The sequence below is a fragment of the Schistocerca piceifrons genome, chromosome 6 (genome assembly GCF_021461385.2).
Source record: "Schistocerca piceifrons isolate TAMUIC-IGC-003096 chromosome 6, iqSchPice1.1, whole genome shotgun sequence".
NCBI lineage: Eukaryota > Metazoa > Arthropoda > Insecta > Orthoptera > Acrididae > Schistocerca > Schistocerca piceifrons.
This window is the reverse complement of record NC_060143.1, coordinates 73,249,316-73,271,683: the sequence shown is the minus strand read 5'-3', so window position 1 is coordinate 73,271,683 and position 22,368 is coordinate 73,249,316. Positions and strand designations below refer to the sequence as shown.

The window sequence follows — 22,368 nt, the reverse complement described above, 5'->3', positions numbered from 1 at the left end:
ACTGGCTTTAGTATCGGTCATGTCGTCAAAGTATTAACTCTTCATCTGAATTTCTGCACTTGTCGTTGTGTGGTAGGTTCGTATTGATAACATCAATTGTCGTCATCTATCATCCTTTTTTTTCAGGAATGAACTGTTTGCGTTTTGCGTTTCTATCGATCCATGTCAGGCGTCCCTGCGTCGTCGTTTCTGTTCGGGGGTCAAGATGGGCTGAACAATTTTTGTACACATTTTTGTCTTGTTCAAATCGTTCTGGAGGATGTCCTGAGCATTTAATTTAGAAGTATTGCTTCATTGTGATATGTGACACTACAACGATGAAGCACTTTGTCTACACGTTCAGTACTCAGCACTGCCTGCTCACAACTGATTGGTTAAATGCATGTCTGTTACTTACAGTTGCTATTTCAGGGTGTGTCTGTAGTTACTGAGCTGACGTCGCTTATACAACAAGAATAAAATCAGGCTGGTCCGATGATGTATTTAAATGCTTATATCTCAACATAGACCAGTAATGTAAAAGTATACGTATAAGATTTTTATAATAGACTTGCTTTAACCCTTTCAGCATTTTATTTGTGGTCCAATAGCGATTACTACGCTCATGGGTACCGTGGCTGCATGCCAGTTAGTTGAAATAATTGGATGCTCTTTCGTTAGCAGAAAAGCTCTGAACTTGCTTAGCACGTTTAGACAAGTGTGGGGAGTCGGGAAGACTCATTGTACCATGCGTCTAGATGTTTCGCACATTGCCGAAGCATCTGTCGAAACGCAGTTTACTTGGCGGGTATTCAGGTTACACGGCGTGTTTGGCAGAAGTTGTGGGCGGCCGAGAAGGGGGGAGGGGGGACACGGGATGGTAGTACGGGGAACACACGACGCCGCCGTAGCAGCAACTGCTCTAACTTCTCCCTGATTAACTTAGTTACCCAGTTTCCGGTGCACTTGTTGCTGGCGTGTAGGCAGCGGGACAGCTGACTCCTTCACCTCCCCCAACATACCGTTATCAAAGGACGCGGTGACTGTGATATGGAGTTAAGATGCTTTATCTTACAATTTCTTCACCAGGATGTCGTCCTCAGTGACTTGTTCGTGTTTTACTTTAGAACCTACACTACAACATCTTTGTATTTTTAGGTGTTAAAATGTGCACATACTAGACGTAAACTCTATTGCCCTTCTACTTGTTTGAGCTATTTTTGAGTGTTAGTCGTCGGCCAGGGACAGTAACGAACTAGCATAACTGAGCTATGAGTTTCGTCTTGGGTTCGTTTCGTGAACGCGAGAACATAACCGAGGTGCCACTCCTATATCTCTGACAGAGAACAAAGGGGGTCAGTAGGTAAGAGACGTGCATTAAGCTATCAGGCATCATCCAACTGGGAACCAATAAGATGCGGCGTCCCCCAAGGTCCCATCTTAGAGCCCTTACATTTTCTTGTTTATATCAATGACCCCTTTCATCAGCACTATTAGCAGATGCCAAGTTTGTTTTGTTCGCAGTTGGTGAAAACGCTGCAATAAATAATAAGTCAAGTAATGCCTTAGAAAGGTGGTTAACGAAATTTTCGTGCAATCAGTAAAAATGAGAATAATGATAATAATAATTATTATTATTGTTATGTCCGTCCCCGATAGCTGAATGGTCAGCGTGACGGATTGTAAATTCTCTGGGCCCGGGTTCGACCCCGGCAGGGTCGGGGAATTTTCTCCACCCAGGGACTGGGTGTTATTCTGTCTTCATCATCATTCTATTATCCTCATCGACTGTAGGTCGCCGAAGTGGCGTCAAATTGAAAGATCGGCACCCGGCGGCGGGCCCTAGCCATACGATTAAACAAATTATTATTATTACTATTTACGGTAATGATGTACTGTATTCTTCTGGATGGGGTAATATTACCGCTCCACACCCTTACATTAAATTGTATTAACTATTTCTGCTAGCAGTATCATCGTTACCTGACATAATTCAGTACAGCTGACGATGTATAAATATGTACTGCAGCCTTCTTGCGAACACCAATATCTGAAAAAAACATAGTAGGAAATGGTGAGTAATGGCTATAGACTAACTGCAGTTTTACTCACACAGTGATGACACATTGATGCAAAGATGGAAATTTAAAAAATAAGAGGTATATTTTATATGTTATTTGGTACTGGTACATGTTTTCATTGAAAATGTTTTATACATGAATTACATTTTATATTGCTATCCTTCATTGTTTAGGAGCATGTTTTACAGTTTCCTATTATGTAATTGTTAATTGTCAGCGTTCGGCTGCAGCGAAAAGGTGAACTCCTGTTTCACAATTCTGTAAATGTCGAGTCTATAGCTTTCCCGTATGGTTAATTCTATTACGTGTATTGTATGACATAAAATCGTTAATTTCTGTAATATGTTACGTCATCATCACGTCACAAAATGTTTCCAATTTTTATCTAATGGCATCCTGGACTCCTTTATATACAATTCATATAAGCTTGGCCGTTACGATTACCTGGTGCATACTGCTCTGGTGTTACATTCCTTCCGTTAATTCAAATGTTAAACCAAAGTGTGTCCCTATTACATTACTTGTAATCGACGTCATGTTGTGTGGACCGCCATCTGGTGGTAACTTTCAGCACTAGCTTCCGTCATACTCCAAGCCTAGTCGTCAGTTACCCTGTCACAGCCACCATGACATTGTACCACGAAAAGGCATGATGTGACATTTGTGGGCTTTGTTCGCACCAGTCACGCCCAAGTACATAATGATAGTACACCTGGTATCTATGGTACGTTTTATATTTTACTTTTTAGAGGTATTCATTACTAAATTTTCACTTTGAAATGTATCTGTTCATATGAGCAGAATTTTATGAAAGTTATTATTTTACAGCATTTTGTGTAGTCCTTATGTGACAGCGTGGTTTAAGCATTGTATTATGTAACTACCACGGCCCGGTTTCATCGGTACGTAATTTTTGCAATTGAACTGTTGCGTATGACATAAAAAAAATGATTGAAATGGCTCTGAGCACTATGGGACTTAACTTCTGAGGTCATCAGTCCCCTAGAACTTAGAACTACTTAAACCTAACTAACCTAAGGACATCACACGCATCCATGCCCGAGGCAGGATTCGAACCTGCGACCGTATCGGTCGCGCGGTTCCACACTGCAGCGCCTTTTACCGCTTGGCCACCCCGGCCGGCCGTGTACGACATACCCCATTTTTTATACGATTGTAAACCTGTAACCTTGGCATGTTTTCTATTTATAGATCTCAAGACGGCAGTACAGATTGCCGAAACTAGACCAGTAATTCTGTAGCGACAAGGGAGCTGCTATATGCATGCGTATTCAAATACAGATATATGGAAACAGACAGAATACAGCACTGCGGCCGGCAAAGCCTAAATAAGGCAACAAGTGTCTGGAGCAGTTGTTAGATCGGTTGCTGCTGCTACACTGGCAAGTTATAGCCATTTCAGTGAGTTTGAACGTGGTGATATAGTCGACACACGAGCGATGGGACATAGCATCTCCGAGATAGCTATGAAGTGGGGATTTTCCCGAACGACCATTTCGCGAGTGTACCGTGAATAACAGGGATCCGATAAAACATCAATCTTCCAAATCGCTGTCGCCGGAAAAAGCCCCTGAAAGAACGGGACCAACGACAATTGAAGACAATCGTTTAAAGTGACAGAAGTGCAACTCTTCCACGTATTTCAATGCTAGGCCATCAACAAGTGTCAGCGTGCGAACCATTTAATGAAACATCATCGATATGGACTTTCTGAGCTGATGGTCCACTCGTGAACCCCCTGATGACAGCGCGACACAAAGCTTTACGCCTCGTTTGTGCCCGTCAACACTGACGTTGGACTGTTGATGACTGAAAACATGTTGCCTGGTCGGACGAGTCTCGTTTCAAATTGTATCGAGCGGATGGACGTGTACGGGTATGGAGACAACCTCATGAATCCATGGACCCTGCATGTCAGCAGGGAACTGTTCAAGCTGGTGGGGCTCTGTAGTGGTGTTGGGCGTGTGCAGATGGAGTCATATGGGACCTCTGGTACGTCTAGATACGACTCTGACAGGTGACACGTACGTAAGCATCCTGTCTGATGACCTGCATCCATTAATCTCGATTATGCATTCAGCCGGACTTTAGCATTTTCACCAGGACAATGCGACACCCCACACGTCTAGAATTTCTACAGGCTGGCTCCAGGAACACTCTTCACAGTTGAAGCACTTCCGCTGGCCCCAAACTCCGCAGAGATGAACATTATTGAGCTTATTGGGGGATGCCTTGCAACGTGCTGCTCGGAAGAGTTCTCCACTCCTTCGTACTCTTCCGGATGCATTGTTTCACTTCCCTCTTGCACTACTTAAGACATTAGCCGAGTCTATGCCACGTCGTATTGAGGCACTTCTGCGTGCTTGCGGAAGCCCTACACGATATTAGGCAGGTTTACCAGTTTCTGTGGCTCTTCAATGTGTAAGCAGTGGTGAATCAGCCGTCAGGATCTCAGTTTTTGCGACAGTTTCCGGGAGCCAGTGTTTTATTAAAGATTTTTGACTGTACTACCCAATAAACACGTAATTATGAAATAGAAAAAATGTGTCAGCCTGAATTTCTTGACATTTCTCTTGGTTATGCCAAATCATTAGCTACAGTGTCAAACACTCAGCAAGTTGCGGCAAATTTAAGTGAGACAGATACTCGAAATACTTTTACAGCCCCTGCAGCATTTGAAATCGCCGAGAAACAAAGACGAGTATTTGCTGCCAATTGTTATGCCTCTTTGCTTTTCAACGCCCACACACTGCCGGGTTCGCGGCATTGGCCTGTCCAGTTTCTGTCAGGAGACGACACTATAATACCATGACAGCAATGGAAAATGTTACACCATGAACAACTTGACCGAACCGTACCTACGTGAGAGTTCTGTAGTTCATTGCCTTTGGGATATTTTGGTCAAAATTTCAACCGTACGCAGTATCACATCTAACTGTGTTGCCAGTTGAATTCTTACACCATACTACCCGCTTGTGTACCGTGCTAAAGTTTCATAGAGTTTACTCGCTTTGGTATATTGTGTAGGTGAAAATTCGTTATATTTCAGCAACTGCCCTTTATTAAGTCTACATAACTTGGTACTACGGTATCACTTAAACTATTGTATACTCTCAATTGTCAAAAACACCTCTGCATTGTGAAAAACACCTCTGAATTGTCAAAATCAACCAATAGTGCTGACACCATACCACATACAGCAGAGACTTGCATGGTGAAGAACTAATGCCAACTGGGACACTGAGTGGTATTGCGTGGCGTTCAGGGTATCAGGGTAAGACGCAATCAATACCTTCACTGCGCGATAACAATGGTGATGTTAATGATGACAGCGCCGCCAAAGCAGATTTACTAAACACGGTTTTCCGAAATTCCTTCTCAAAAGAAGACGAGTTAGACACTCCAGATTCGGATCAAAAACAGCACCCTACATGTGTAACTTAGAAGTGGATATCATTGACGTAACTAAGCAGCTTAAAACACTTAAGAAAAGCCAAGGCTTCCGGACCAGACCGTATACCAGAGTATGCTGCCACAATAGGTCCATGCTTTGCAGTCATACTACAAAACCGCTCACTTGTAGAAAGATCCGTACCCAGAAACTCCAAAGTTGCATAAGTCTCGCCAATACCCAAGAAAGGAAATGGCAGAAATCCGCTAAATTACAGACCCATATCATTAACGTCGATTTTCAGTAGGATTTTGGAACATAAACTGTGATCTAACGTTATGAATCACCTCAAAGAAAACGATTTATTGACAAATGCCCAAAACAGACTCAGAAAATATCGATGTTGTGAAGCACAACTAATCTTTAATCTCACGAAGTAATGAGTGCTATCGACAGGGGACGTCAAGTTAATTCGATATTTTTAGATTTCCAGAAGTCATTTGACGCCGTCCCACACAAGCGAACAGCAGTTAAACTGTGTGCCTATGGGGTGCTGTCTCAGTTATGTGACTTGATTCGTGATTTCCCATTAGAAAAATCCTAATTTGTAATATGTGACGGAAAGTAATCGAATAAAACAGAAGTAATATCTGCGCTTCCTCAAGGAAGTGTCATAGGCCGTCTGTTGTTCCTGATATACATAAACGATTTAGGAGACAATCTGAGCAGTCTTCTTAGATTGTTTGCAGATGATGTAATGTCATCAAATGATGATGTAACGTCATCAAATCATCAAAATGAATTACAAAATCATTTAGACAGGATATCTGTATGGTGCAAGAAGTGGCAGTTGACTCTAACTCATGAAAAGTGAGAAGTCATCCACGTGAGCACAAAAAGAATCCGCTTACTTTTAGTTACACTATAAATCACACTGTAAACTCAGCTAAACACTTAGATATTACAGTTATGAATAACTTAAATTGAAATGATGGCATGGATAATGTTGTGGAGATAGCAAACCAAAGACTGGGATGTACCGACAGAACACGTACAAAGTGCAACAATGTTAGTTAAAATCCGTCTTGATTGCAAATTTTTTTTTTATTCGTATGACCGGTTTCGGTTCATTCAGAACCATCTTCAGATCTGATATTTCAGTTACAGGAGTAACCCGTCCAAATCCAGCAACTTTCACATACTATTATGTGACGTAGCATGTGAAAGTTGCTGGATTTGGACGGGTTACTCCTGTAAATGAAATATCAGATCTGAAGATGGTTCTGAATGAACCGAAACCGGTCAGATGAATAAAAAAAAATTTGCAATCAAGACGGATTTTAACTAACATTATAAAATCACTGATTGCTGTTATCCCATAAGATATTATGTCTGTTTTTGCAAAGTGCAACAAGTCTACCAAAGACACTGCTTATACTGCGCTTTTCCATCCACTTTTGGAGTCCTGCTGTGCGCTATGGGATCCGAATCACATAGGATTTACGGAGGACATCGAAAAATTAAAAGAAAGGCAGCTCGTTCTATATTATCTCGAAAGAAGAGGGAGAGTGCCATGGATATGATACACAAATTGGGGTGGCAGTCATTAAAACAAAGGAGTTTTTCGCTCCTGCAGGATCTTCTCACGAAATTTCAGCAACCAACTTTCTCCGCGAGTGTGAAAATATTTTGTCGGCGCCCGCCTACATAGCGGGGAATGATAATCATAATAAAATAAAAGAAATCAGAGCAGGGACGGAAAGATTTAAGTGCTCGTTTTCCCCGCGCGCTGTTCGAGAAGGAGAACGGTATGAAGTAGCTTAGTTCAGTGAACGCTCTGCCACGAATTTCGTTGTAAATTGGGAAGTAACCATGTAGATGTAGATGCATTTGTAGCATGCAGATCGACGCCAACATCTATGTGACCAATCAGCCTAAAGGTCACAGAAAGTAGCGTTTGTCGAGATCCACACCTATCTTGCTGCTGTAATCGCCCTGTGGGAAGCTATTGGATACGAAAACAGGGCTGAGTTGGTAAATGTTGAAAGAAGACTCAATGCTAGCCAATTTATGAACCCTGTTGTCGCACCCTTCCTGACCAGGATGTCAAATGGCTACTCCATCAGAATAAAGCAAGATCCTACAATGTAGTTCACACTACAAGCAGTTGGTGAATGAACGGATCCCCCACATGCTTGCCCAGCTGACTTGTCATCAATAGAGCATTTAAGGGAACTTCATACTAGTATACAGCTAGCAATCTTTATGAACTGAGACAGTATGTGCTACCTGAAGATGACATTTGGTGGCTGTTCATTTGCATTTCAAAATGAATACAAAAGTACATTCGTGCCCTGGAGCGTCCATACACACTAATTTTGACGGCGGATGTTAGGACCGAACGGCCTGAAAGTTTAATCACCTAATACTAGTTGAATGATGAACGCCTGTGCAAAGTTTCATTAACATCGGATCACCTCATTATAACGAAACGACTCTTCGTGTGTGCAGTAATAGTAATTACTATTATTATTATTGTTATTATTATTATACTTCTTATGTACTGCAGTCTTCTAGTTGGGACAATCTCCCAGATTCACACTCTTACATTAAATTCAAGTGGGTCTGAGCACTATGGGACTTAACATCTGAGGTCATCAGTCTCCTAGAACGTAGAATTACTTAAACCTAACTAACCTAAGGACATCACACACATCCATGCCCGAGGCAGGATTCGAACCTACGACCGTAGCAGTCGTGCGGTTCCGAACTGAAGCGCCTACAACCGTATATTAAATTCCATTTACGATCTCTATTATCAGTATCATTTCTATTGTGGTTAACTGACATGATCATTCATGCAAGAGGCGATCTATAAATTTGTACTGTAGTCTTCTTACTAACACCAATTTCTAAAAATACATAATAGAAAGTGCTGAGCAATGGATATAGGCCAACTAAGCTTTACTCACACAGTGATGGCACATTAATGCAAAGATGGAAATTTAAAAAGTAAGACGTATTTTACATGTAATTTCATAGTCTTACGAGTTTCCTCTAAAATGTTTTATACATGTATTGTATTTTATATTGCTATCGTACAATGTTTAGGGGTTTGTTTTACAGTTTCCTATTACGAAACTGTCATCCTTCGCTTGCACCGAAACCGACCAACAAGTTCATGTCGTATTTCATAATTCTGTAAATGTGGACAGTACAGCTTTCCCCCAAAGCTAATGATGTTACATGTGTCATATAATGTAAAATCGTTAATTTATGTGATATGTTAAGTAAATGTTAAGTGAAAAAATGTTTCCAATTTTTATCTAATGGCATAGGCAGCCATTCATGATATTTTACAGAACGTTGTGTCTGTTTTATGTGCAACTCATGCAAGCTTTGTCGTCATGATTACATGATGTATACTCCTTTGATGTTGCATTCCTTCTCTCAGTTCAGACGTTAAACACAAGTGTGTCCATGTTACATTAGTTGTAATCGACTTCATGCAGTGCAGACCACAGTCTGGTGGTAACTTTCAGCACTAGTTTCCGTTGCACTTCGAATCCTGTCGTCAGTTACTCTGTCGCAGCCAACATGGCATTGTGCCACGAAGAGGCAAGATGCGGCACGTGTGTTTTGTTCGCGCCATTTGGACTCGAAGTACATTATGACTGCACGCCTCTAATTGCAGTATGGTTTTATCTAAATTTAGAGGTATTCATTATTAAATTTTAACTTTGTATTGTATCCGGTTATACGAGCAGAATATTATGAAATTTACTATTTTGCAGAATTTTTGTAGTCCTAGTGTAACAGTGGTTTAAGCATTATATGATGTAACTGCCACTGATCGGTTTCATCGGTATGTAATTTTAGCAGATGAGCTGTTGTGTATGACCTACTCCATTTTTTATATCACTATACATGTAATCCCGACATATTTTCTTTTTCTAGACGGAAATGAAATGCGTACTGCTGAAACTAGTAATCCAGTAATTGTGTTAATATAACAATCTTCACAAATAAATTGGTGTTCACACAAAATTATAGATCGCCTCCTACACCGAGTTATAATGTGACAACGGTGTCCATACTGACAGGTAATGTTCACTTAGTGGTGCATTTATGACCATGCAGAAAACATAGTAAATTATGTGATGTTTGTGGTAAGGCTGTTAGAAGCAGAGAAAAGCCACTCAAATCACTGAAGTGGTTACATATTAAGATACCAATCATCACAGTATCTGCAGTACCCCAACACTCAGTATGTAAGTACTGAAATTTACATCCACTTGAACATCTATATTGTAGTCAAACCTCGATCTCCCCCTACGTATTTTACCCATGACACGCCCCTTCATTAAGTAATTATTCCCCTATGCTTCTGGATATTTCCTGTCAGCAGATTCCATGTTTTAGTCATATTGTGTCATAAATTTTTGTCCTCTACAGTTACAATCAATACCTATTCATTAGTAGTCCGGTGTACCTACCTTATCGCCAGCTTCAACTATAACAACAAATTTGAAAGGCATCACTCTCTTCAAGTCTGAACTGTTTATCGTCCACGTTTCACTACCATACGAGGCTACGCTTAAGGTGAATACCTTCAGAACAGACTTCCTAAAACATTTAAATTTATATCCGATGTTAACAAATTTCTCCGTTGCTGAAATGCCCTTCTTGCTATTGCCAGTCTGAATATCATATCCTCTCCGCTTGTGCCATTGTGTTATTTTTCTGCCCAAATAACGAAGTTCCCCTACGATATTTGTTTCCTGATTTCCTAATCGAATACTTCCAGCATCATCTGATTTTATTGCATTATCGTTTACTTATTTTGTTGATCAATTTGTGGGCTGTTTTTCAAGACATTATCCACTTCGTTTAACTACTTTTCCACGCCTTGTGCCATCTCCGTACGAATTACACTGTCATTGGGAAACCACACCAGGCCTATTTATTTTTTGATCAAATGTTTGAGCAGAGTGAAAAGGAGACTCCCTAGACATTACACAATAGATTATTATCTGAATCTTTATAGCCAAACGAACAGTAGGCAATGGATAGATGAGGTGCCAAATTGGCTAATGTGATGTCTAGTTTTTCAAAGAAAGAGTTAATTACTTAGCAGTAATCAGAATAAGTAAGAAAAACTTAATTAGTGATCTTATTGAAAACTGAAATATTCCTTGAATAGCTGCTGCTAGGAGCTTAAGAGAAGCGTTAAAAACTGTCTTTTCAAGGCCTAGCTATTTTGTGTAAAAAGTTACATTTTCGCTTGTAGGTTATCAATAAAATGCTGAAATAAAAGAAACTGAAGAGAAAAACGCTCAAATGTTTTCTGAAAGTGGGAAATAAAATAGAGTAGATAAACATTTGAGACAGCTTTGAATGGTGCTCGAAACTTTGTACTGCAAATGAGGAGCATTTTAGAATTCAAAGTTCTTTGTTTAAATCACGAGGTGCTATTCAAAAGTTCAAGAAATTTCTATGACGCACGCTTGCAAACGAGTACAACCATAGGCCGCTAGGTGCCGTGTAATACTTGTCTCGTGCGTCAGTATGGTTAACGGCTTCGAGCTAAGTGGACGTGTTAATTGTTAGCGGTCAGTTTTCCATTGTGACGTTTGCTATTTTGCCATGATCGACCTGAGAAAACAATGTTAGTGTATCAAGTTATGTTTAAACTTGGGAAAAGCAGCCGAAGAAACGGACAAAATGTTTCCAGAATGAGATTTTCACTCTGCAGCGGAGTGTGCGCTGATATGAAACTTCCTGGCAGATTAAAACTGTGTGCCCGACCGAGACTCGAACTCGGGACCTTTGCCTTTCGCGGGCAAGTGCTCTACCAACTGAGCTACCGAAGCACGACTCACGCCCGGTACTCACAGCTTTACTTCCGCCAGTACCTTGTCTCCTACCTTCCAAACTTTACAGAAGCTCTCCTGCGAACCTTGCAGAACTAGCACTCCTGAAAGAAAGGATATTGCGGAGACATGGCTTAGCCACAGCCTGGGGGATGTTTCCAGAATGCGATTTTCACTCTGCAGCGGAGTGTGCGCTGATATGAAACTTCCTGGCAGATTAAAACTGTGTGCCCGACCGAGACTCGAACTCGGGACCTTTGCCTTTCGCGGGCAAGTGCTCTACCAACTGAGCCACCGAAGCACGACTGACGCCCGGTACTCACAGCTTTACTTCTGCCAGTACCTCGTCTCCTACCTTCCAAACTTTACAGAAGCTCTCCTGCGAACCTTGCAGCTTTAGCTTTAGCAATGACGCTTTCGATGGGACACGAACGTATAACTGGTTTAAATATTTTAAAAATTGCAGCCCTGTTGATGACGATGAATGTTAAGGATGACCATCTACCGGCATTGCACCAGAATATGTCACACCTGTGCGGAATGCGACTGCAAAAAATGGTAGGCCGACCATCCAGGACATGTGATGTTCTAAGGCAGCTAAGGGAGGATGTGACAGGGAAACACCCAGAGAAGTCGTGCAGGAATGACTGAGTCCTTTACCACAACAATGCGAGGCATCACATAGCGTTTATCGTGCAGCTGTTTTTGGCAAAAGAACATCACGGTGGTTCTCACTGATCCTTCGCACTCACCAGACTAGGATCTGTGCGATTTCTTTCCCTTGCAAAATGTAGTTGAAGGGACGGAGATTTGACACGATATCGGAGATTCAAGCGGAATCGCTAGCGGTGTTCGACACACTGACTACAAAAGACTTTGAAGATGTATTCCGTTCATGGCAGAAGCGCTGGGATCCGTATCTAGGTTCCCAGTGGGACCACATTGACGGTGACACTGGAGAATAAAAATCTTGGTATGTTGTCATTGTATTTTGTATTAGATTTCGGGAATATTAGAATTTTAAGGATTAGTTGAGGATGTATGTCTGAGATCAGACCGAAGTGCATCATTATAGAATATTAGAATTTTAAAGATTAGTTGAGGATGTATGTGACCCGCCAGAGTAACTGAGAGCGCTAACACGCTGCTTCCTGGACTGGGGTAGGCGCGCCGGCCCCGGATCGAATCCGCCCGGCGGATTAACGACGTGGGCGGATGCGCCGGCTAGCCTGGATGTGGTTTTTAGGCGGTTTTCCACATCCCTCTAGGTGAATACCGGGCTGGTCCCCATGTTCCGCCTCAGTTACACGGCTCGCAGACATCTGAATACATCCGCACTATTTTATGGATTACATTCGATGCAGACAGTTGGAGTACACTAATTCTGTCGTGGGGGGTATGGGGTGGCGGCAGGAAGGGCATCCGGCCACCGCTTAAATATTAACATGCCAAATCCGATTAACGATGGCCGACCCAGCTTAACTTCGGGACAAGGCTCAAGCGATAGATAGAATAGAATAGAATAGTTGAGGATGTATGTCTGATAGCAGACCAAAGAGCATCATTTGTTTGCTGGATTTTGAACATCATTCAAAGGCGCGTGAAATGTTTCTCTAATGCATTTCATTTCTTATTTTGAAGCACATATTTTCAAAACATTTTAACTCCATCTTTTGAATTTTCTTACTCTCCTTGAACTTTGACTCTTTTTTCAAATTTTTCGTTGGCTTCCTTCACGTCTTTCATAGTATAAGAATAGAATAGCATACGCGATAAGCTACAGTTCTGTCTCACCCCCTTCTCAACCACTGCTTCCAATTTTTTTTTTTCTGAGACTCCTGTAACTGCAATCTGGTCTCTGCACTAGTTGTAGATAGCCTTTCGCTGCCTTGAATGTGACACTCTCCACTTTCACAGCCGTATCGGTATCTCTTGTATGTATCTCCAAGGAACGGGTGGGGAATAAAAGAAACGCCGCTATTCACTGTTAATGATTCTGCCCAGCTAGTTAGCCTTCATTGGGGAAACCTCTATTGCCTTAAATAGAAGGCAATTGGATATACCGAGCTTTGGACGCAATCGTTTTCCCGCATTATACGCTCTGGTGCCCGGCTCGCCAGCAAATCACTCCCTGCTCGTCCCCCGCTAATCAGCAGTGGGAAGGCACCGCCTGCACGATCACCCACGTGCTTGCGCGATGCGGTAATTAGCGCCGTGTTAACAGCGACGGCACGGGACGGGACAGAGAGCGGACCGCAGCCAATCACCGGCAGCGGGCGGTGATTCAGAGTACTGGCCGCGTCACCGCGGATCTGAATCACGGCGCCATATTCAGTGTTCCGCGCGCCATTTGGCAAGTCTGTGGCCAGCGGCGTCAACGCCACACGTTTCTGTCCCTAACCACCTGCCATGACAAGCATGTGGAGGTAGCAGCCTAATGTCTCGGCTCCGGAGGTGAAAGGAACTGACATTGCGTACCCTTGCTTCAACGCACCCTACGCCCACATCGCAACTACGATAAATACCTTACTCCCCATCAGACATTTCCCATTTCCCATTGACGTTTGCTGGGAGAGTCTTCCCGAACCTCTCTCTTATATTACACTGCATGTACTATTTCTACTATCAATATCATTACTGTTATGGATACATCACATGATAATTCAGTGCAGGAGGCGATCTATAATTTTGTGTGAACACCAATTTATTTGTGAAGATTGTTATAGGAATGTCACTCCAAAAGAAATGCACACTATTTTTTTTAATCCATCTTTTATTCGACATGTTTGAAAGTTTCACAGTGTGTAGATACATCCTTTAGCAACAATATTTACATTTCTCCACATAATTTCCGTCCTTCTCAACTGCCTTACGCCATCTTGGAACCACCGCCTGTATACCCGCACGGTAAAATTCTGGACCAACCTGTAGGAGCCACTGTTTGGCACCGTGCACAAGGGAGTCATCATCTTCAAACCTTGTTCCACGAAGGGAGTCTGTCCCAAAGAGTTCATAGTCACATGGAGCCAGGTCAGGACTGTAAGGCGGGTGTTTCAGTGTTGTCCATCCTAGTTTCGTGATCGCTTCCACGATTTTTTGACTGACATGTGGCTGTCCATTGTCGTGCAACAGCAAAACATCCTGCTTTTGCCGATGTGGTCGAACACGACTCAGTTGATCTTGACGTTTCTCCAGTGTCGTCACATATGCATCAGAATGTATGGTGGTTCCACTTGGCATGATGTCCACGAGCAAGAGTCCTTCGGAATCGAAAAACAGCATAGCCGTAACTTTTCCACCAGAAGGTGTGGTTTTGAATTTTTTTTCCATGGGTGAATTTGCATGATTCTACTCCATTGATTGCCTCTTCGTCTCTGGTGAGAAATGATGGGGCCATGTTTCATCACCTGTCACAATTCTTCCAAGAAATTCATCTCCACCATTCTCGTACTGTTCCAAAAGTGGGCTGCATACCGTTTTTCTTGTTTCTTTGTGAGCCACTGTCAACATCCTGGGAACCCACCTGGCACAAACCTTTTTTAACGCCAGTGCTTTCAGTATTCTGCAAACACTTCCTTCCCCTATCCCAACGTAGCGTGACAATTCGTTCACTGTGATGCGTCTGTCAGCAGTAATCAATTAGTTAACTCGCTGCACATTGTCTGGAGTGTGTGCAGTACGAGGCCTGCCGCTTCGAGGACAATCCTCAATATTGTCGCGCCCACTTTCATCACGTAACCTGCTTGCCCACCGACTAACTGTACTGTGATCGACAGCAGCATCTCCATGTACTTTTTTCAACCTCTTGTGCATGTTTCCCACTGTCTCGTTTTCGCAGCACAGGAATTCTATGACAGCACGTTGCTTCTGACGAACGTTAAGTGTAGCAGCCATCTTGAAGACATGCTGTGACGGCGCCACTCACGAGTACAGGTCGAACTAAGTTTGAAAACAAGCGAGAAGGATGTATCTACACACTGTAAAACTTTCACACATGCAGAATGAAAACTGTAGTGTGCATTTCTTTTGGAGTGACCCCCGTATTAACACAGTCACTGGATTACTAGTTTCGGCAGTGTGCACATGGATACGCCACCTGGTGGCAGGGTGACATGATGATGCAAATTCAATCTTCCGCCAATATCAAGTCTTAGATATCACTAGGTTGTTTGCTGGTTTTCGCTGTACCCGATAGTCTTGTGCCTGGTTTTCCATTAAAGCAGACTTTTCCTTTCAGGACCATGCTATCTGCATCGGCATATCTTCAGTCGTCATTCTAAATCCTTTCAACGACACCCACAGATACTATGCTTTTGTAAACCACTTAAGCCACCCATAGCTCTGACGGTAGATTTAATTTCAATATGCTCATGTCAGACCTGGTATTTTAAGTTACATAGACTAAGTACCAGCCGATTGCGACCACAATTTAATACAACATATCCAATTCCATTTAACTGCAGTTTGATATTTAGTGGCTTACGATTTATGGCCGAATCGTGTCTCAGGTGTCGTAATTTATGCGCAGGTAAATGGACAGCCACGTATTAGACTTACGTGATGTACTATAACATGACAGTTCGAGTGAAGTAACCTAACATAGACGTAATTGGGTACGAATATTAACGTGTGACAAGTAAATTGCTAACACATTCCCTAATTACTCACTGTCCTTCCAAAAATGGTTGGACGATATTTGAAAAAAAAATTGGGGGAAGAAAAATGTAACAGGGGGAAAGAATCTAACTGCTTTGTTACAACTCCAGACCATTTCCTTAAGAAAAGACTTACTAATATTTAAATTTAACAAATTTATCTTCTTTCAGAAACACTTTATTGCTTCTACCAGTACGCATTTTACATATTCTCGACTTCGACCGTCATCAGTTATTTTCTTACTTAAACAGCAAGATCCAGTTACCACTTTAATTGCCTTGTTTCCTAATCTATTTCCGTCAGTATCGCCAGATTTAATTCGACGACATTCAGTCAGCATTGTTTTACTTTTGCTCATCATCATCCCAGTGCTTAGTTCTTCACATTAAACTAACTACTTCTTTACATTACAACGTAGCGACGAGATGGGTGCTCTCTAGATTTTGTCTCTAGGGTTTGCTTCCACAGTGGACGAGTACGGTTGTCGCCATCCTCTTGTCTTACACGTAACAGAAAGAATATTCAGATAACCTTCACAGAACGAATCACCAGTCAGAGAGACTTCCAGAACTGTCTCCTTGCAGTTGTATGTGTGGAAACAGGCGAGCCGGCAGCGAGAAACCCGACCTGTGTAATCGTGCCCTCATTTCCGTGTTAATCTACGGCCAGGGCGCTCTTTCCGGAAATTGGGTGGGAGTGTCTGCGACTCGAGAGTAGACGACAGACGGCTGGCCACCACAAGCCCTGCGCTCTACACACTACACTCTGCTATACTACGCACTACAACCTGGGGAGGGACCAGGCGAGTGTATGTACTCCCGAGCACCGCTGGAGTTGCTGTAAGACGAGACTCAAGTCATTTTCAGGAGCCACTTCTGGTGTTGGCAGGAACGTTTACTGGCAGAGACTGAAAACAGCCTGAGAACACTTTCTACACACTGTGAAACCACAGAGCGAGGTGTTACGTCGCCTATTCCATGTGTTATTAAAAAGGAATGCTGGGGTGGTACGCATTTTTTTATGCACTATGCACTACCACCATCTGGAGAAGCCGACCTCGGGGAAGATTGGTTTGGATTCCGTAGAAATGTTGGAACACGTGAGGCAATACTGACCCTACGATGTATCTCAGAAAATAGCTTAAGGTAGCATTTGTAGACTTACTCACTTTCAAATTCTGAAGGTGGCTGGGGTAAAATGCAGGGAGCGAAAGGCTATTCACAATTTGTACAGAAACCAGATGGCAGTTATAAGAGTCGAGGGGAATAAAAGGGAAGCAGCGGTTGGGAAGGGAGTGAGACAGGGTTGTAGCCTGTCCCCGATGTTATTCAATCTGTATACTGAGCAAGCAGTAAGAGAAACAAAAGAAAAATTCGGAGTAGGAATTAAAGTCCATAGAGAAGAAATAAAAACTTTGAGGTTCGCCGATGACATTGTAATTCTGTCAGAGACAGCAAAGGACTAGGAAGAGCAGTTGAACGGAATGGACAGTGTCTTGAAAGGAGGATATAAGATGAACACCAACAAAAGCAAAATGAGGATAATGGAATGTAGTCGAAGTAAGTAGGGTGATGCTGAGGGAATTAGATTAGGAAATCAGACACTTAAAGTAGTGAAGGAGTTTTGCTATTTGGGGAGCAAAATAACTTATGATAGTCGAAGTAGAGAAGATATAAAATGTAGACTGGCAATGGCAAGGAAAGCGTTTCTGCAGAAGAGGAATTTGTTAACATCGAGTATAGATTTAAGTGTCAGGAAGTCGCCTCTGAAAGTACTTATATGGAGTGTAGCCATGTATGGAAGTGAAACGTGGACGATAAATAGTTTAGACAAGAAGAGAATATAAGCTTTCGAAATGTGGTGCTACAGCAGAACGCTGAAAATTAGATGGGTAGAACACATAACTAATGCGGAGGTATTGAATGGAATTGGGGAGAAGAGAAATTTGTGGCACAACTTGACTAGAAGAAGGGATCGCTTGGTAGGGCATATTCTGAGGCATCAAGGGATCACCAATTTAGTATTGGAGGGCAGCGTGGAGGGTAAATATCGTAGAGGGAGACCAAGAGATGAATACAATAAACAGATTCAGAAGGATGTAGGTTGCAGTAGATACTGGGAGATGAAGAAGCTTACACAAGATAGAGCAACACGGAGAGTTGCATCAAACCAGTATCTGGACTGAAGACCACAACAACAACCTCCATCGAATGCAAATGGCCGGCCGCGGTGGTCTAGCGGTTCTAGGCGCTCAGTCCGGAACCGTGGGACTGCTACGGTCGCAGGTTCGAATCCTGCCTCGGGCAGGGATGTGTGTGATGTCCTTAGGTTAGTTAGGTTTAAGTAGTTCTAAGTTCTAGGGGACTGATGACCACAGATGTTAAGTCTCATAGTGCTCAGAGCCATTTGAACCATTTTTTTGAATACAAATGCAATGGGTAGAATTGTGTGTGAAGATGAAATCAGATAACAACAAACTAGTGTGTGGGAAACACTCGATACTGTAAAGTTGCAATCAACTATTATGTTAATAGCATTAACCCATTTGTCTTCTAAGAGCACGTCGCCTGTTTCCTTCTGTATATAATCAGTATTTGTTCTTCTGCACTCGTAGTGTTGAGATCTGTGTATCATGTAAGCATTTTCATATGAATAATTACTAGCATTCTTGTCAAATTATGTTTCAAGAAAATTATTTATACACTCATGTTCTTTGTTTCTGCAGACGTATTAATTCATTATATCTGTAATTGGCGGCCCCACAAAAAGTTGGTACTGGATTTTTTAGTGGTTGAAACGACTATGCGTAAGTCACTCATTATCGTTAGATTCTGTTATTTCACCAAGAAGCTGCCTTCATTCAGTTTAGGGTCCAATTATATTTCAATTAATACTTCAGTATCTGAGAATGCAAAGAACTCGCGTGGTCAAATGCCACTAAGCACTGACAAGAGCCAACATTACACGCTGGCCCTATTAAAAATTTGTAAATGCGGTGAAAAACGCTTTTAAAAGTCAGCTTAAAGTAACTATCTCAGGTTGAAATAAATTTTCAGTTCCATCGCTTTTGAAGCTTACCTAATCGAGACAACACTTTCTGAAGATGAATGCTTCACGTGAATTTGTATTCTTTTCAATTGCAGTCTTTAAGGATCAGTTTTAAGGTTACTGTTAAATGTAGACCAGAAGGTACGTTTCATGACGTCCTTCCCCACTCGAAGTTGCGCTCAGTTTCTGATGACGGAACCTTAAACCCTAATCGTTCTCCTTGTAGTTTTACACCTACCAGCCAAGATTGTCATATAACTGGATTGCCGATTGATTATAGTGAAGAGAGAAATAAGCGCGCCAAACAACGAGTTAGTCACCTCGAGTTTACATCACTCTCATATCGTGTATCACCAGCTCTAGCTTTTAAAAAACACCAACAACAATTTGGCGCAGTATGGAATTGTACTTTGACTTTAAGTTAAATAAAATTTCTTTGCACTTTGAACGCAGAAGTTATAGTCATTATTTTGATTCCTACTTCCCTTGAGTGGCTAGTATGTAGTGGATCGTAGTGCAATGCTCACTTGATTTTTGCACGTAATGGTTGACGTGGGTAAAATTTTGAAGTAGTCAGTGGTAATAAGAGAATTAAACTCGTCACCGAATCGCAGGCTCTTTGTACTGCAGCACCATTAACTGCCGATATGAAGCATGCCACAGACTTCAGTCTTGAAAGAAAGGAAAACAGTAATCACCCAACCAAACAATAACCGCGCGGACACTGTAATACAGGTTTACGTCTCGAGTCTAGAGGGGAGAGCGATGTTATAGGCATGACTGGGTGTTGTGTGACGTCCTTAGGTTAGTTAGCTTTAAGTAGTTCTAAGTTCTAGGGGACTGATGACCATAGATGTTAAGTCCCATAGTGCTCAGAACCATTTTGATGTTATAGGCGTCTGTGGTTAACGCGAGTAATAATTTTGCTATCATACGTGTCGATTCAGATGATGCAGAACTTGCTCTTGACCCATTCTTGAGTCACTTCATGCATCGCGATTCCGATTGCGACGCTGTCCATTGGGATGTACAAGCCAGTTTTGATTAATCAACATTGGCGAGAAAGTGGTGAATGTTATCTCTGGTAATTCTGTGAATGTCTCAGACTTTGAGTGTAAGCGTATGTGCTTACTTGCTGAGCTCCGTACCCAGCTAATCGTCACTGAATAATAATTTTTAATACATGCTTAATGCAGTTCAGGAGTAGGCTCCAGTTTGCTCTCAGGTTCAAATTGGTTCAAATGGCTCTGAGCACTATGGGACTTAACATCTATGGTCATCAGTTCCCTAGAACTTAGAACTACTTAAACCTAACTAACCTAAGGACATCACACAACACCCAGTCATCACGAGGCAGAGAAAATCCCTGATCCCGCCGGGAATCGAACCCGGGAACCCGGGCGCGGGAAGCGAGAACGCTACCGCACGACCATGAGCTGCGGACTTCTCAGGTTGAATTTAGTTCGTTAAATTTTGAACCTATGTGCATTCCCATACACCAACCTTCCTCCTGTGATTACTTACATCGTGTACCCTTTAAGGGAGAATTACCAGAAAACCTTTAGTGAAATTCAGTTTCTGACAGTTGATGTGAAGTCCATTAGTTGGATATCCGTTACACGTTTTTTCCTTGTGATAGGAACTGGGTCTGAAGTCAGATAATATTTCTGGGACTTCAGACTGCTTGGAAGTTGGGGCAAGGTACAGAATGTTCAAATGGTTCAAATGGCTCTGAGCACTATGGGACTCAACTGCTGTGGTCATAAGTCCCCTAGAACTTAGAACTACTTAAACCTAACTAACCTAAGGACAGCACACAACACCCAGCCATCACGAGGCAGAGAAAATCCCTGACCCCGCCGGGAATCGAACCCGGGAACCCGGGCGTGGGATACAGAATGTTAAACACTGTATTTTTGCAATAGGAATCTTGCGGCTATGGAAAGTCTCTGTTATATGGCGAAAGATCGCCCCCACCAAAGAATTAATATTCAGTACTTAGGCGTTTTGGGCAGTCGAAAAACAGCAGGAGTCCATGAGAGTCACTGATTTCGACTCCTGGTACAGTAACGTAGACAGATTGAAATAATGAATCATATTTCGTTCTAGTCACACTCGCCACCTCCCAGTTAGTTTATATAGTCTTCAAAAATGTATACTCTGAGAGCAGAAAGTTATAGTTTTTCTTGGAGGACACATTGGCGCGAAATTTGAACAACTGGGTGATAGAAAAGAAACGATTAGCAGCTTCTAAAATTTGGTGTTACAGAAGACTATTTGAGGATCAGACAAGGTTGATCGACAAGGAACGAAAATGTCCAGGAAATAGTAAACGAGCAAGAAACAAAACTAAACGTGGAGATGGAAAGGTTGTATACGTGTTACGAGTTGAGAAATGGTGGAGCAAAGAAACCTCAAGGCCAGAAGTAGTACACATAAGGCAGTTCAACGTTTGTGTAGTGACAGCCACTCTGAAATGGCTGGCAATCGACAAGAATAGGGACCAGCACCGCTGAATCTTACGGCTAGTGACCAAAACGATCAGGGTTGTTTGGGCCTCCTCGCTAGTGGTCCGTTCTGTATCGCATCATGGGCTGTGAAATAGTGGCACAGTACTGCCGTCTTCGGCTTTCGCTACTGTTACGCTGGACACGGCGCCTGTTGTCTTGCGACAGTGTCCATAGGTTGCGGCGGCAGTGGATCGAGTCATAGGGGAAGGCTTTCGGGTGACGTGGTCTGGGGCGTACAGCATGCTGGTCCGCGGTCCCTTTGATAATTGGCTTGTTAGCAAGCGTATTAGAATCGCTCGTTCAAAGCGACCAAGGCTTACAATTTCCTGCAGACTAGTGCTCATCGCGTGTTAAATCCGGTGTGCCGAACCCACCGATGCGGCAAACTAATTGCGGTGCGAAACTTTGCCGTCGACTCCGAAGCTCTGGCGGCAGAGTTACGCACAAACGCGAGTGACTGTGCTGCGAAGGACGTGCAGGTCAGTCAACACTGCTGCCGACGACGCAAGCTTACTAACGGAAATAATACAGTATGTACCACCCAAGTTCCGCTAGAACGCTCTGCTCCTAATCTCCACACCTTTGTGCATCTGACGTAGGAGCTGTGTATGATCCATAACGAAAGTTTTGACCCGTCTTTGTCTTAAGATCGACCAGACACCTGGGCAGTAATGAGTATCACCATTCGAAGTATAAATATCCACATTGGTGAAAATAATAAGAAGTGCTTTGGCGCAATTGATATGCTGTAAATAATTATACTGATTAAGGTTTTTAGTTTCATCACATTTGTTTAAATGCTAAATAGC

The 22,368-nt window shown here is 42.5% G+C and overlaps 1 protein-coding gene and 1 non-coding gene across 2 annotated transcripts in view; one reads left to right on the top strand and one right to left on the bottom strand.

Annotated features, from left to right (window-relative positions):
- The window catches only part of LOC124803147 (potassium channel subfamily K member 13-like), a 486,082-nt gene that overhangs the window by 316,042 nt on the left and 147,672 nt on the right, over nucleotides 1-22,368 (top strand). The gene's annotated exons all lie outside the window — the stretch shown is intronic.
- Trnas-cga lies at nucleotides 11,573-11,647 on the bottom strand. The gene has a single exon. It is a non-coding gene; the product is annotated as a tRNA-Ser (tRNA).